This window comes from Stegodyphus dumicola, chromosome 1 (assembly GCF_044657685.1).
Source record: "Stegodyphus dumicola isolate Sdum_Otavi_A_Nest chromosome 1, ASM4465768v1".
Taxonomy (NCBI): domain Eukaryota; kingdom Metazoa; phylum Arthropoda; class Arachnida; order Araneae; family Eresidae; genus Stegodyphus; species Stegodyphus dumicola.
In genome coordinates, this window is record NC_140768.1 from 1,922,643 (window position 1) to 1,938,398 (window position 15,756).

Genomic DNA, 15,756 nt, shown 5'->3' on the forward strand with positions numbered 1-15,756 from the left:
AATACCAACATCTAGATTCCGACAAAACATAACGCAAGAGCAAAAAAATCTGATGTGTACACCACATGACTTTCTTGTACGGAATATTAAATTATACGCATTTTTTCTTGCATTTCATTTAACCTTATCGGATTGAATTAAATCTACTTCGCCGACAGCGTATAAACCACTATAGAATAAATGCATTCTTTAAAATTCACTTTAGTATTTGTTTACCAAAGCGACACTCTGGCGCTAGGTTCACTTAACAGTATTATATTTCGTTCATATTATAACTCATAACGCACAAAATTTATACCATTTAAAGAACAGAATTATCTAATCGTTGCCACATGTTCTATTCAAATACTATAATAAAGCTAGAATGATGTATAAAAGAAATGAAGCAAACAAAACAAAAAAGAAACAGTTTTTCACAGACGATTGAGTATTTCTCATTCAATTAATTCAGTTCTCACTTCGCAAAATACGTACATAAAAAACTCAAAATATCTATATTAAAAATTACGAAGTAAATCTTAAACACTTATTTCCTCGAAAAAATTCCAGAAAAGATTAAGCATGATTTAATTGGCAATAATAAATGAAGGCATTATCTTTGCTGTTGCGAAGCTAAGTTTCTCTGGATTCGCAACAAATCCACTTGTCTGCTGTTTCAAATGCAAACAAGCAATGGCCGCCATAAAAAAAAAAAAAAAAAAAAAAGGCTTAGAGGCATTTAAACAACTTTAAAATTGTTGATAATTCTAAAAATATTGCACACAGATATACTAAAGGCATAAAAACTTAACCGGAAGATAAAAACAACATAATTCAATCATTTTTAAAGGAAAAAATGTACAATTTACAAACATATAAGAGTAAAGAAACTGAGATCACGGAGCCGGGTAATAGACCGGATATATATAAATATATTTATATACGTTTGGTGCTTCCAATTGCAACCAAATTACGAGGTGCACATCTACAGGTTATAGCAGTCCTATATACAAAATTTCAACGTTCTGAGGCTACTCGTTTTCGAGTTATGCGAGATACGCACGTACATACGTTCGTACAGACGAAACGAAAAATTCTCTTCAGAATTCATTTTAAAGCAGTTTTATAATTTTTTTGGAGGAAACGAGTCTTTTATTCTGTCCTTACGTAGAGATATGACGCAAAAACATCGTTAAATTGCATTCGATAGCGGTCAAAATGGATATTTTCGTTGAAATATGCTGCCTGAAACTTTTCGCGATTACAATACTTCCTTTTTACTTCGTACAAGGAAGTAAAAAGCATCAAATGCGAGCACGTACAATATATCCCATGCTGCTAAAATCGTATAAATCCATTCTCTCTTTTTCTTTTAAAACACAAAATTCCGGAAAAGTTTAACTTGTTTAAAGTTCGATCTATTGCAGAAATAATGCTTGGATAATATCAGACGTTGCAGTACAATGTAAATCTAATAACAGTCAAAATCCACCATACGGAATCTTGTTTATGACGAAGCCCCGGATATGATGAACTCTTTGGTCATGTCTAATTTTCTTTCACTTAATGTTATTTTTTAACTGGCAATCTTATTTAAATACAATTAGCTATATCAAACTTCCGTATGTACGAAATCAGATATAGCGAACTTCTTTTCTGAGAGCGATTTTATCGTTTTCTACTGTGTAAAGTGGATATGATCCAGTTTTTATTAGAGGATCCTGACAAAGCTGCTTTGCAATAATCAAATAAATCAAAATATTAACTATCTTCCGGTTTCGACACACCTATCGCTGAAGGAAAGAGAAGGAGAAAAACACTCGAGAGTTATCTATGATAAAAAGATAGTTTCATAGAAGTCCCTTAAACTCTCTCGTTATCACGTTACACAAAAAAAGCTCTTGCACCCTTCCGTTTACTGGAATCGAACTCGGGACGAATTATTAGTGTTCGGTGCTGTTATCCGATTATCAGCTGATAATCTATAGCTGCAAGCAAACTAAGCTGCATTAAGATTTTATAGGTTTTAATTTCGTCTTCCTTTTCAGTTGTTTCTTACTATCCCTCATAGAAGAATTTTAACAAAAACAGACCTCGAAAACAAAATTTCCAAAATATTAGTTCGCTGTGTATGTACACATAAAAAAAATATTCTTAAAACAATATAAAATTAATAAATTAAAAAAATCTGAAAGCTTTCAGATTATATTTTACAGCCGAAGGGGCTTTTTTTAACGTTTTTGTGCGTAACCTTTATTGATTAAATATAATGTTCTTCACAGTTAAAACACATAAAATTCAACAGCAATATCACAAAATAATTTAAAAAGAATTAGAATTTCCGATACACATTATCACGCGCTGAAGAAAGTTTTTTTTTTTTTTCCCCCGTTTTTTTTCCCCGTATGGTGTTGCCATTGTTCGCTTTGAAATCGTCGAGTTTGTTAATCAAAAATTTGTTGACGTTTTACAAAATTTGAAACAGATAATAAAACAAATTCGAAATTCGGGCTTCCAAATGTCCATATTCGGTTGGAGGACTATGTTATTCAAAATTGGATGGCTCTAGGTAGCGTTGTTTCTTCACAATGAGACAAACATTCGTGCAGATTCTTCATTATTTAGTTTCTTTAAATATAATAGATGGGGATAATATTTGGTGGTAACAGTTTGAAAAGCGAATCGACACAATGTGGATACAAACTCGACAGTTTTGCTTGGGCTTAAGTAAAACTGCCCTAAAATTGTTTCATTTTTTAGTCGGATTGGAGTTGCTTTGCCTTAAAAGTATTCCTTTGAAATGTTTTATCATGTTTGTAGTTTTATCAAAACTCGAATTATAATTTCTTAATCCCACAAAGAGTTTTATACAATTTCTACAAAAGTATCTATTTATCGTGTATTATTTCAATCTCATTCATAAGGAGTACAATATAAAGGCACATACCTGGTACTTATTTTCCTCAACAAACATCCAAAGTTTTAACTTTTACCACTGTACAAAATATTTTTAACAGAATTAATAATACATTAAGTAGCTTTAAAAATACTCAAAATTTTGTCAAGGAAATTTTAACATTATATCTTAGTTTTTTGATGTTGGGGAATAATAACAAAGGTGCAACCGCAACGAATTTTACGCGTCTTCTAAGAGCCCTAAACATAGCATCAGCTGCATCCAAAGAAACCGTACTACGCAACACAAGCAATTAAAAACCATTTCATTTATCATAATCAAACTCACTCAGACGTAATATATCCATCCTTAAGCATATTCCAAACGTCTGAGAGATGATGGTATCTGTAAAGAGAACAAGAAGCAAGAATGGATGTTTTATGACATTGTGAACGCATATCATCCGCTTTTGTTTTTGACGCACCAACTGCTTTTGAGTTATTACTCGAAGAGGACTCATTTCTTAATAGAAACTCTTCAAATTTCAGCGAAATGGGAGCACAGCCGGAAGCAGTTTGCTCACGTAAGCAAATTTAACGATGATTGGTTGGAGATTTATGACTTGGTAGCTTGAATGACGTCGTCTATTTTACGAAGCAAGTCTCTACGCCGTGAATGATCGTCATCCAAAACTTAATGAAGGAAAACGATTACATGATTAAGACAATAAACAAGTTCACGGGATCTGCGAGCACCTCATTTTTTTTTTTCAAGACGGCAGATTTTTCTGTGCACAAAAAGATTCGTTTTGATCCCACTCGGCAAAAAGACACGAAACGTGCAGAAAACTTACTTCACTTTTCTGCTAAGTTTCAAATGTAAACAAATATGGCTGCTATGGTAAAAAAAAATTAGGCTTAGCCGCGCAAAAACAACTTTAAAATTGTTGCACAACTATTCCATGCAGTTTAGCTAAAAGCATAAAAGTTTTAATCGGAACATAAGAACAACATAATTCAACCATTTTTAAGGGGGCTCATACACCTTAAACCCCTTATGATCTTCGAATATGTGACTGTTGCAAGAATTGGGATATTTCATTTATTTTTAAAGCGATTATTTCCAACTTTTTACAGCTGACTATATGATATACCTGCTTTGGAAACTAGTAACCAGAAAGTTTGTGTTGCCACAGATATTTTTGTAATTTAATCCGATTTGTAAAAAAATGTTTCGTCAAGTTTCCATCTTGCGCGCATGATATTTTAAAAATGACTAATGGTACATACTTAAAATTAGATGGAATTCTTTATATCGGCCCTATTCGTTAACTGAACCAAAAATCTGATGAATATTTTAATGTTAAAAATTTTTATGCAAGAAAATATTACAGATATTTTTAATAAAATACATTTCATAAACTCAATTCCAAATAAAATAAAAATTTAACATGAAATTCTTAGAAATTTGTTTCACAGTAGTTTCCAAATGTTATAAAAGCTCTACATTAAATATGGAATTTAATTATGCAATAGAATATTTTAAATTGTGCGTGCAAGGCGGAAACATGATGAAAAATTTAGTCACAAAGCGGATTCAATTATAAAAATATTTGTGGCAACATTAGCTTTCTGAGTATTGTTTCAGAAAGCAACTATATTATGTACTCAGCTGTAAAAAGTTGTAATTGCTTTTAAAATAAATAAGTTATCCTAATTCTTGCAATTGTCACATATTTGAAGATCTTATGGGTTTTAAGGTATATGAGTCCCCTTAAAAGCAGATGTGCACTATTTACCAACACATAAGAATACAAAAACTCAGCTAAATGAGCCGAGTAGCAGAGCGGGTATATATGTAAGAAAATTAAAGAATATGTAAGAGATTAAATTAGCTGCGTAAATTAATTTTCCTTCTCTATTCTAAAAATAGTAACCTCTCTCTGCACTGCGTCATTTCGAGAAAAATCTATGTCATATGATTCTTACATAATTCTGGTGATGTAAATCGAACTAAAACTCAAGCAGCCAATCGTAATTTTATAGCAATATTAACTATCCAATCAGAATGCATTGAGAACCAAAACTTACTCAGTCTGAATTAAGATTTCACCCTGAACGTAACGCACTTGGTTTCTACGCATTTCCCTAGCTGAACTGTTGCCTGTCTGCTCCTTTTATCTTATTGCTAATTTACCTAAAATGTAATAGGATAGGGACATTTAATGTGCCAGCTTTATTGTGTCCACAACATGCTTGTTGAAATAAAAAATCTGATGTGTACACCGCATGACTTCCTTGTATGGAATATTAAATTATACGCATTTTTCTTGCATTTCATTTAAACTTATTGGATTGAATTAAATCTACTTCGTCGACAGCGCATAAACTACAATAGAATAAATGCATTCTTTAAAATTCACTCTAATATTTGTTTACCATAGCGACATTCTAGCTCTAGATTCACTTAACAGTATTATATTTCGTTCATTTTATAACTTATAATGCACAAAATTTATATCAGTTAAAGAATAGAATTATCCAATCATTGCCACATGTTATATTCAAATACTTAAATAAAACTAGAACGAGGTATAAAATAAATTGAGCACACAAAACAAAAAAGAAACAGTTTCTCACAGACGATTGAGTATTTCTCATTTATTTAATTCAGTTCTCACTTCGCGAGAAGGCAAAAATACACAAAAACTCAGAATATCTATATTAAAAATTACGAAGTAAATCTTAAACACTTATTTCCTCGAAAAAATTCCAGAAAGGATTAAGCATGATTTAATTGGCAATAATAAATGAAGACGTTATCTTTGGTGTTGCGATGCTAAGTTTCTCTAGATTGGCAACAAATCCACTAGTCTGCTGTTTCAAATGTAAACAATTAATGGCCGCCATAAAAAAAAGACTTAGCGGCACTTAAACAACTTTAAAATTGTTGATAATTCTAAAAATATTGCATACAGATTTACTAAAGACATAACAACCTTAACCGGAAGATAAGAACAACATAATTCAATCATTTTTAAAGCACAAAATGTACAATTTACAAACATATACGAGTAAAGAAACTGAGATCACTGAGCCGGGTAACAGAGTGAATATATATATAAATATATTTATATACGTTTGGTGCGGGCGATTGCAACCAAAATACGAGGTGCACATCTACATGTTATAGCAGTCCTATATACAAAATTTCAACGTTCTGAGGCTACTCGTTTTTGAGTTATGCGAGATACGTACGTACAGACGTTCGTACAGACGCCACGAAAAATTCTCTTCAGAATTCATTTTAAAGCAGTTTTATAATTTTTTTGAAGGAAACGAGAATTTATTGTGTCCTTACATACAGATATCAGGGAAAAATATCGTTAAATTGCATTCAATAGCTGTCAGAATGGATATTTTCGTTAAAATATGCTGCCTGAAACTTTTTGCGATTACGATACTTCCTTTTTACTTCGTACAAGGAAGTAACAACGAAGAACACGAAGTGATTAAAACTCGTGGTTATTATATTTTGCAACCGTGTTCACATGAAAGTATTTATTGCTTTCTTCTACGGTGTTGGATCAGACGTGCTGCGGATGAAGACAACGACTTGGCCATTCCATTTGCTGTCATACTTCGCTGCTGGATTACGCACTGACTGTGAGCCATTACAACAGACATGATATACCCAGCCAGGATGCGTTTAATTACCGCCTGTATGTGTGTTGTCTAATCGAAGATGCACACACTGAAGATTATAATTAACACGCAAGAGACGTAAGCATGTGACTCTGCTGATCATGTATCTGTAATGTCAAAAATATTTTTTATCTACATGTGAAACCTTATGAATTTTTTTATGTATGCCTTTCGGAATTAGGTTATATATGTGCAAAGAGCACTTTCATGGATCATTTTCAAAGGTACTGAAGTAAACTATGGCTAAATACATTAGGGCTACTTGCATATTGAAAAGGATACCTTAGGGAAAGACCTTTCAGAGAACGTTGATTAATATCACATCTCTGCAAGGAGAATTCTGCGCTATGAGAAAAAACACGAAAACCTCATGTAGCTAGCTCGCTAACTTACTGAGAATAGAATCTGAGATGAAACGCAGCTTAAAATTGAGGGCTGGTTAGCTCAATATCCGAAAGCAAATTGCTTATTGGTTGTTCTTTACACGAGGAGGAAAAGCACGAAAATAGCTACAGAGCCAGATTGCCCTATCGCTTAAAATCGAATACAGAACTGAACTATCACTGTTAACAACCTAAACCAATTAGCAGCTTTAACCTCTCTCTCTTAATCAGTTGGATAAGATTGACTAAGAGTGCTAACAGGAAGGAATGAGGCACTATTAGTAAGAGTCTTGTCTAATGGTTTCAGATAGATTATATTTAGAATTACAGATTCGGACGATGGCCTTAACTTGTAAAGGTTATCTTAAAAGACTCTCTTGCCTCGCAGTTAGTAGGTGTTAGATTAGTCGTTCGAACGTGAAATTTCGGATAAGATAAACACGGCCTACTTATGACGAAGCCATTACTAATCTTAACAATAGTGTTCACATCTTACCAACTTTTTGGTTAAGTTGGCTCATAACCTTAAATCCCTTACGATTTTCGAATATGTGACTGTTGCAAGAATTGGAATATTTTATTTATTTTAAAAGCAATTACTTCGAACTTTTTACAGCTGACTACATAATATAGCTGCTCTGGGAACTAGTAACCAGAAAGTTTGTGTTGCCACAAATATTTTTGTAATTTAATCCACTTTGTGACAAAATATTTCGTCATATTTCCACCTTGCGCGCATGATATTTTAAAAATGGCTAATGAAACATACTTGAAAGTTGACGGAATTCTTTATATGAGCACTATCTTCTACCTGAATCAAAAATTTGATGAACATTTTAATATTAAAAAATTTTATGCACGAAAACATTACAGATCTTTTTAATAAAATTCATTTTATAAACTCAACTGCAAATAAAATAAAAATTTAACATGAAATTCTTAGAGTTTTTGGTTCACAATAGTTTGCAAATGTTATGAAAACTACATATTAAATATGGAATCAAATTATGCAACAGAATGTTTTAAAGTGTGCGCGCAAGGTGTCACAAAGCGGATTAAATTATAAAATATTTGTGGCAACACAAACTTTCTGATTACTGTTTCGGAAAGAAGCAATATTATGTAGTAAGCCGTAAAAAGTTGGAAGTAATTGCTTTTAAAATAAATAAGTTATCCCGATTCTTGCAACAGTCACATATTCGAAGTTCTTATGGGTTTTAAGGTATATGAGTCCCCTTAAAAGACTAAATACTGAAAAAGTAACAGATGATATCGAACACTTAAGAGTAGAAGTAATAGTTAAATGTTCATCGTCAGCCCGGTTATGATTCTACAAATCGCGATAGGACGGTAGAAATAAATTGAAACGATAACCGTGGAAATGCTTAAACTGGAGCATAAAAGCGTGATGGAATGGAACTTTTTGAAAACGAATTATGACCTAGATATTGGTGACTTTTCCGAAGAAAGAGTAGAATGTGTTTTATTCTAAGGTGAAGCAGCCTCCTCCACTTATTCCGCCCTCCCCCCCCAGTGAACATAAACTGGCTGATGACAATGCTATTGAAGAACATATAGAAGTCGATCCTATGAGGAAAGAAAAATTGAAGGGTTAGCACCAATAATCCTTCCCAAACCGGCGATGACTGGAAGAAACTGAAGAGGCACTTCTTGTCTCATAGCATATACAGTACAGCAGAACTCAACTCAACAGAATTATCCGAATCAAATGAGGCCGTACCCCATTCGGATAATCAAAATTTCAGATAATTGAATTTATTTCGAAGAAAGGGTCTACTTACACTTTTGTTAATTACTGTACGTACTTGAAAATGGGCGAAAAAACTATTTTTAAAGAAAAAAAAGGTTTTTAATTAATTAGAATGAAAAGGCAGCACTTTTACGTACTGTAGCACTGTACAGTACTTACAAGTGCTGAGAGTCATTGCTTGCTGAACATCTCCGTCAAACGAAGCTGTTTGAGGGACACCGTGCCTTCCTTAGCCAGCCGTTACTTGCTTTAAAGCAGGGTTTCTTAAATTGCGGGACCTGCAGCAGGGGGTCGCCAAAAATTTTAGCAGTTTTGATATTTCTTTAACTTATTATAATAATTTCACAATTACCAAACATTTTACACAATGTATCTGAAAAATAGATAAAGATAAGACAAAACAGACAAAAAACGAAAAAGTTTCGACGTATTCTTTTTATAATATAAACGTTCATTTTCCTTGCATTGCACGTGATGCTGCCATTTCGTCCGTTACTTATTTAAAATTTCCACATTGTTCTATGTCTTAAAATTAGAAATTAAAGTTAATGATGTAAACTGCAATAGTATATTACAATACAAGTGAAAAAAATGACAGTTTCACTCACGCGTGTGTCGGATTTGGGCAATAATTATGGGTTCCCACACAATTTTTGTAAATATTATGGGGTCCTCGGGGTCGCGAAAAAATCTCACTGATAAAAAGGGGTCGCGATTGAAAAACGTTTAAGAAACCCTGCTTTAAAGGATGACAAACTAAGCATCTGTGCTAAGATCTTAGCTTTTCCACAAAGAATTGGACTCGAAATTGGGTTTCCGACAGAACGTTGCTGCAAAAACCACTTGAAAACGACATCTTTTAAATTTTTATTTGTTGCCGTCTTCATTGACTTTCTTGAAGAACTTCCATCTTTGTTTTCAAGCAGTGACGCGAAGTTTAAAAGGGTAGGTTTCCTCCTTTAGTGTGTGAAATCGCTGATTGACCAAGACTAGGTTTTCGTCTTAATTTTTTTAAATTCTGAAAGCGATTCGGATAATCAGCCATTCGGACAGTCGGAGTTCGGATAATAGGAGTTTTACTGTTCGGATAATCGGAGTTGTACTAGGATCGTTGTCTAAACAAACAATGTCTGAAATGACAATGACAAATTCTGAAAGCGAGTTGTACTGTTCGAATGTACTGGAGTAGTACTGTTCGGATAATCGGAGTTGTACTGGGATCGTTGTCTAAACAGACAATGTCTGAAATGACAATGACAAATTCTGAAAGCGATTCGGATAGTCGGAGTTCGGATAATCGGAGTCGTACTGTTCGGATAATCGGAGTTGTACTGGGATCGTTGTCTAAACAGACAATGTCGATCCCGTTCGCTTCTAACGCCATGCTGCTTGTTTGATGAAGAATCAAATGCACTTAAGCACTTTGAGAAGCAAAGCACAAATTCCCCTCCTCCCCTCCAAACCGACATTCTATAGTTTCTTGTGAATACTGGAGAAGGGAAGTAGCAGTAGAGGAATTCCCTTACTCGAAGTTAAACTATTCTCTCGGAAGACTCAAGTGTGGAAAAGATCACCCGAGTTACACTTAAAGAAGAAAAACGCACTTGCGTCGGGTGCAGTTTGAATCGGATAGCTTCATACGCTGAATATGAATTCTATCCGAAATCGCATAGCAGAATTGCGTAGTAAAGGCCAGCTCAATCAAAGCAAGATCAATGGTTCCTTTCACACTCCTCCTGTGAACAAAAAGGATGTCGTCTAACAACTGTTCGCTAAGTGCTAAATTTCTTATTCGCACTGATTCTCTTTCATCCTTGTATTCTCTTAGGAATATCTTCTCATATAATAAATTAATTGTCACTTCCCATGCTCTTCTTAAAGACCTTAATAATAAAGGTGTTGAAGTTATCTTTTCTCATGTACGTGGCCACACTGGTAATCTAGGAAATGAAAGGGCTGATTGGTTGGCAAAACAAGCTACACATCTTCAAGTAATTACTCCAATGATACTTCCCAAGTCATTTTACAAGAACAAAAGTAGGGATGATATAATACTCAAGTGGAATGAACTATACAGGAATTCTACTACTGCCTCTTTGACTAAACTTTATTTTCCTTCCATTCCTCACAGACTGAACAATAAAAATTTTTTCTGTAATTTTGAAGTTACTCAATTTCTAACTGGACATGGTAAATTCAATTCATATCTGAAGAGATTTAGATTATCTAGTACAGATTTGTGTTCATGCAGTTTCGGGGGAGTGCTGTCGAACATTCGTTGTTCTATTGTTCAAAGATCAAGGAAGGACGAAAGGAACTCATTTCTAGGTTAAACTCTGTGAATATTACATTTCCTTCCCCTCTTCACGTATTTGTCCAACATAAAATGGCTTTCTCTTTCTTCTGTAAATTTATCTCTTACGTGTCATCTGTGAATTTGTAAGTTTATTTTATTTTGTGTTGTTGCATTTGTTTGTTTTTTTACTTGCCTCTGTAAGCCTTGTGTAATACTATGTGGTGCACAGGGATTTCAAATTTTCAATTAAAAAAAAAAAAAAAAAAAAAGGAAGAACTCCCCATGGGCAAACGCAGAGTAATACTGCTCAATAGAGTTTTATGGACTTATTCTTAGAGAAAAGACTTAAAAAACTATTATTCAGCTTTCTGGAGGCAGCAGAAAAATACAGACTCTTGAAATGCTCGGTCAGAAGCTGAAAATGGCACTTTCAGTACGGGATTTATTAAAAGGTGAACAAAAAAATCAAAGTTTTACCTGCTCTTGAAGAGAATTCCACGTAAACATTCATCAGATGTACTTCTCTTCTACCCGAATTTCCATTCGCTAGGGACATTCTTGCATATTTATTGGCCGATTCAGCGTCACTACAAAGATAAAAATGCCTCATTTATTCTTCCCCCTATGGAGCTTCATTCATGATTTCCCTTGTGCGGAAACTCTATTATAGTTTTTACTTGAAGAACCTATGTGGCATTAAGCCAAACCGCCTATTGAAGTCGACATCTATTGACCATATAAACACAATCATTTGACTATTGGATTATATTCAGAATTCATACAAAAACATATTTTTCTGAAAACAACCTCATCTCAGTCACAAACATATATGTGAGTAATTACAGAAGGTTAGTTGCAAAATATCCATTTTACGTATTAAATGTTTCAAACAATTAGGAAAGAAAGATGTGAAGAAGAGAAAAGTGTTTTGGAAAAGTTTCGTCGTATCACTTAGCAACCAGTTTTAAAAAGTATTGTGTGCTGGCCACAAATAAATATGCTACACGCTGGCATGCCAACAGTATTCAAGAAATTGCCAATGTAAAGATCGTGACTTGTAAAGATCATGACTTGTGAAGATCGTGACTTAAAGAGAACGTGAAATATAAATAATAGGACAAGAACTTGCATTTTACGGTGTGGCAACAAGAAGAGGATTCGAAAGATTTTTATATATATTTTGTTTTAGAGAGTTTAAGATTTTTTAATATTTTAATAGTTGTAAGAGTTTTAACTGCAGTAGTTAACAGTTTAAAATTTTGATAGTTTAGAGCTGCAGTATTTATTTTTTTTTTTTTTTTGGTTCTGTTTTAAAATTTAAATAAAAGTATTTTGTTTATTCTGAAAAATTAGCTTTATTCTTCCTACAAGATTCAATATTCATTATATTGAAATGAGGAAAGGATTTTTACTGGCGCAGTCGACAGGATCGGAGTTTCCCCGCATATAATTACGAACCAAAATAACTCAGGTGAGAGCTCAATTTACCTTGGAAACGTAAAATAGTTAATTAAGATTATGAAAAGTTAATTATTGTTTCCGTCATGGAATCTTAGTTTATTTACTTGTCAAAGTAATGAATACGCCAGTGTTCAAATGTAATTTTCAAAGTAATGAATACGCCAGTGTTCAAATGTAATTTTCAAAGTAATGAATACGCCAGTGTTCAAATGTAATTTTCAAAGTAATGAATACGCCAGTGTTCAAATGTAATTTTCAAAGTAATGAATACGCCAGTGTTCAAATGTAATTTTCAAAGTAATGAATACGCCAGTGTTCAAATGTAATTTTCAAAGTAATGAATACGCCAGTGTTCAAATGTAATTTCGTTTGACTCGCCAGAGTAGGTGAACAACACATTAAGTATTGATTCTACTGATTGATTTTCGTGTCGAATAAAATTAAATTCATTGTGAATTATATTTAAATAGAAAAAGAAAAGAAAAAAAAATAGCTTTTCATAAAACTAAGAGTCTATTGGCTGAATAAAATCGAGACATGGCTTTTATGGGACGTGGGAAAAAAGAGGATTTGCTGGCTTTAGCTGCTGAATTAGAAATTCAAGTAGATCCAAGTATGAAAATCGTGGCGATAAAAAATGAAATAATTCAAAGTGATACATATGATGAAGCATTTGCTAAAGAAGTGTTTTTAACGATTATTGAAGAGAGGAAAAGAAAAGAAGAGGAACAGCGAAGAAAGGAGAAAGAAGAGATTGAGGAACAGCGAAGAAAGGAAAAAGAAGAGATTGAGGAACAGCGAAGAAAGGAGAAAGAAGAGATTGAGGAACAGCGAAGAAAGGAAAAAGAAGAGATTGAGGAACAGCGAAGAAAGGAGAAAGAAGAGCTTGAGGAAAGGCGAAGGAAAGAAGAATTAGAAGCACAGCAGAAAAGAGAGCAAATGGAGTTTGAATTGAGGAAACTCGAAATTGAATCTCGTGTTCGACTAACACAAACTCCACCAACAAATGAAAATGGACATCATAATTTTGATTTAATTAAGCTTATTCCCAAATTCAATTTAAGACACGATGATATTGTGATTTATTTATCCTTATTTGAAAGACAAGCTAAAAGGACAAAGATTAATCCTAAAGATTGGGTTTCATGTTTATTGACTTTAATGCCATCTGAAATAATTCAATTAATTGGTAGGGAATCTGAAGAAAATTTTGAAGATTATGAGTACATTAAGGCCATTTTATTGAAGAGATTTAAATTAAATCCTGAAAGCTTTAGAAAAAAATTTGTGATGCACCAAAAGAGCGCTGAAAAATCATGGAGAGATTTTTGCTACGAAATTACAAGTTATTTTGAAGAATGGATCAATGGTCTTGAAATCACAAATTTTGCCGCGTTAAAAGACTTGATTATTACTGACCAAATTAAGAAAAGAGTACCCTATGAAGTAAGAGACCATCTTCTGGACGACTGGGCGAAGTTCGTTTCTCCAACCAAATTAGCTGATAAACTTGACGAATATGACAGTGTTCGTAATATCTCAAAACGGACTGGTGGTAATCCATCAGCAGACAGAACTAATAAAAAATGGCAACCTCATTCTCCTCTTCCAGAAAGAGCTTTCAGAAATAAATCGCTGTCCGCTGAAAACACGCCAAGAGTGTACCCATCCCGTAAGAGTGACGAACCACAAAAGCCTAGTTTCAAACTAACTTGCTATAATTGTGGAAAAGGTCATACATCTAAGTTATGTACCAAAAATCGGATACCAAGAAGTGCTTCTGTAACAGCACAAAACAACTTAATACAAACACAAGCACCCCTTACAGAAAAAGAAAAACCAGAAGTGCTAACTGCCAAGATCTCTATTCCTGTCTCAAAATCAGTAGACGTATCTAGAAACATAGATGAATTAAAACTGGTCAAAGTTAAATGTGGAGATATTATTCTAAATGGAATCGTAGACACGGGAGCACAAATTTCAGTAGTCCGTGAGAAATTGGTTGACAACATACCTTGCGAAGGAGAAAGTAAAATAGAGATAGCTTCTGCTTTTGGTGAAAACGAAATTACTCCACTAAAGATTTTCCAGATGAAAATTGACGATGATTTTCACGGTAGAGTGTCCATTAAGTGTGCTGTTTCAAAAAAGCTAGTTACCGACTTGCTATTGATTTCTTCAGCTTATGAAACACTCTGTGGAAATATCGAACTGTGGAACTGTGATCGTCATTGGGATGCATCCCCCTTAGAGTACAAAGAGACAGATGATAAACCCTAATCAGATTTCCCAAGAAAACATAGAGTCTCTGAAAACAACGAACAAGGTAAGACTAGAATTCAAGACACATCAAGAACAAGACGAAACTCTGAAAAAATGCTTTGAATGGGCAAATAAAAATCAAAATTCATATACTTTCGATGATGGCATATTACTTCATTCCGAATATATCTGTGGTGAAAACATTAAGCAAGTTGTATTACCTTTAGAAAAAAGAAGGGAAGTCCTAAGAATGGCACATGAAATCCCTCTTGCCGGCCACCTCGGTGAGAAAAAGACAATTCAACGAATCAAGTACTCATTCTTTTGGCCTACTATTAAGCAAGATGTTAAAAAATTCTGTGAAAGTTGTAAAGAATGCCAATTGAGGAGAACAGTTACGTACAAAGATCGAATCCCAATTCAACCTATTGTTAGGCCGGAAACACCCTTTGAAGTATGGAGCGTGGATTGTATCGGGCCATTAGAACCTCCATCCAGGAGAGGTCATCGGTTTGTGATATGTGCAGTTGACCTATGCACCAGATGGGCAGAAGCCACCCCCGTCAAAGACATAAGTGCGAAAACAACATGCAGCGTTTTGATGAGGCTTTTTACTCAAACTGGATTTCCAAAAGTGATTTGTTCCGACCAGGGAACTAATTTCACAGCCAAACTCACCCGAGCCTTTGAGAACTTACTTGGTGTGTCTCCACGATTCTCCACTCCAGGGCACCCCGAGAGTATGGGTGCTGTCGAGCGTTGGAATAGAACCTTAAAAGAGATGATGAACAAAAATATCCAAGAACATGGCAGAAACTGGGATTTGAATCTTCCCTATCTCCTGTTTGCCTACAGAGAAGTGCCACATAGCACCACTGGTTTGTCTCCCTTCCAGATGGTATATGGAAGAATACCACCAGGACCATTATCTTTGCTGAAAGAAATATGGACAGGTGAACGTAGCATTCCAGTTACAGCTTCCCGTTCAATTGAAAATTATCTAC

At 34.1% G+C, this 15,756-nt stretch overlaps 1 protein-coding gene across 7 annotated transcripts in view; it reads right to left on the reverse strand.

Annotated features, from left to right (window-relative positions):
* The window catches only part of LOC118204512 (solute carrier family 41 member 1-like), a 272,491-nt gene that overhangs the window by 32,925 nt on the left and 223,810 nt on the right, over positions 1-15,756 (reverse strand). The window contains exon 1 of one of the 7 annotated variants that reach the window (XM_035376822.2): positions 11,507-11,647. The exons of 5 other annotated variants lie outside the window; for them this stretch is intronic. The gene's annotated coding sequence lies outside the window, so the exon portion shown is untranslated. Of the gene's footprint in view, positions 1-2,926; positions 3,102-11,506; positions 11,648-15,756 lie in introns of those variants that run through there. One more of the 7 variants, XM_035376821.2, reaches the window with a different exon arrangement.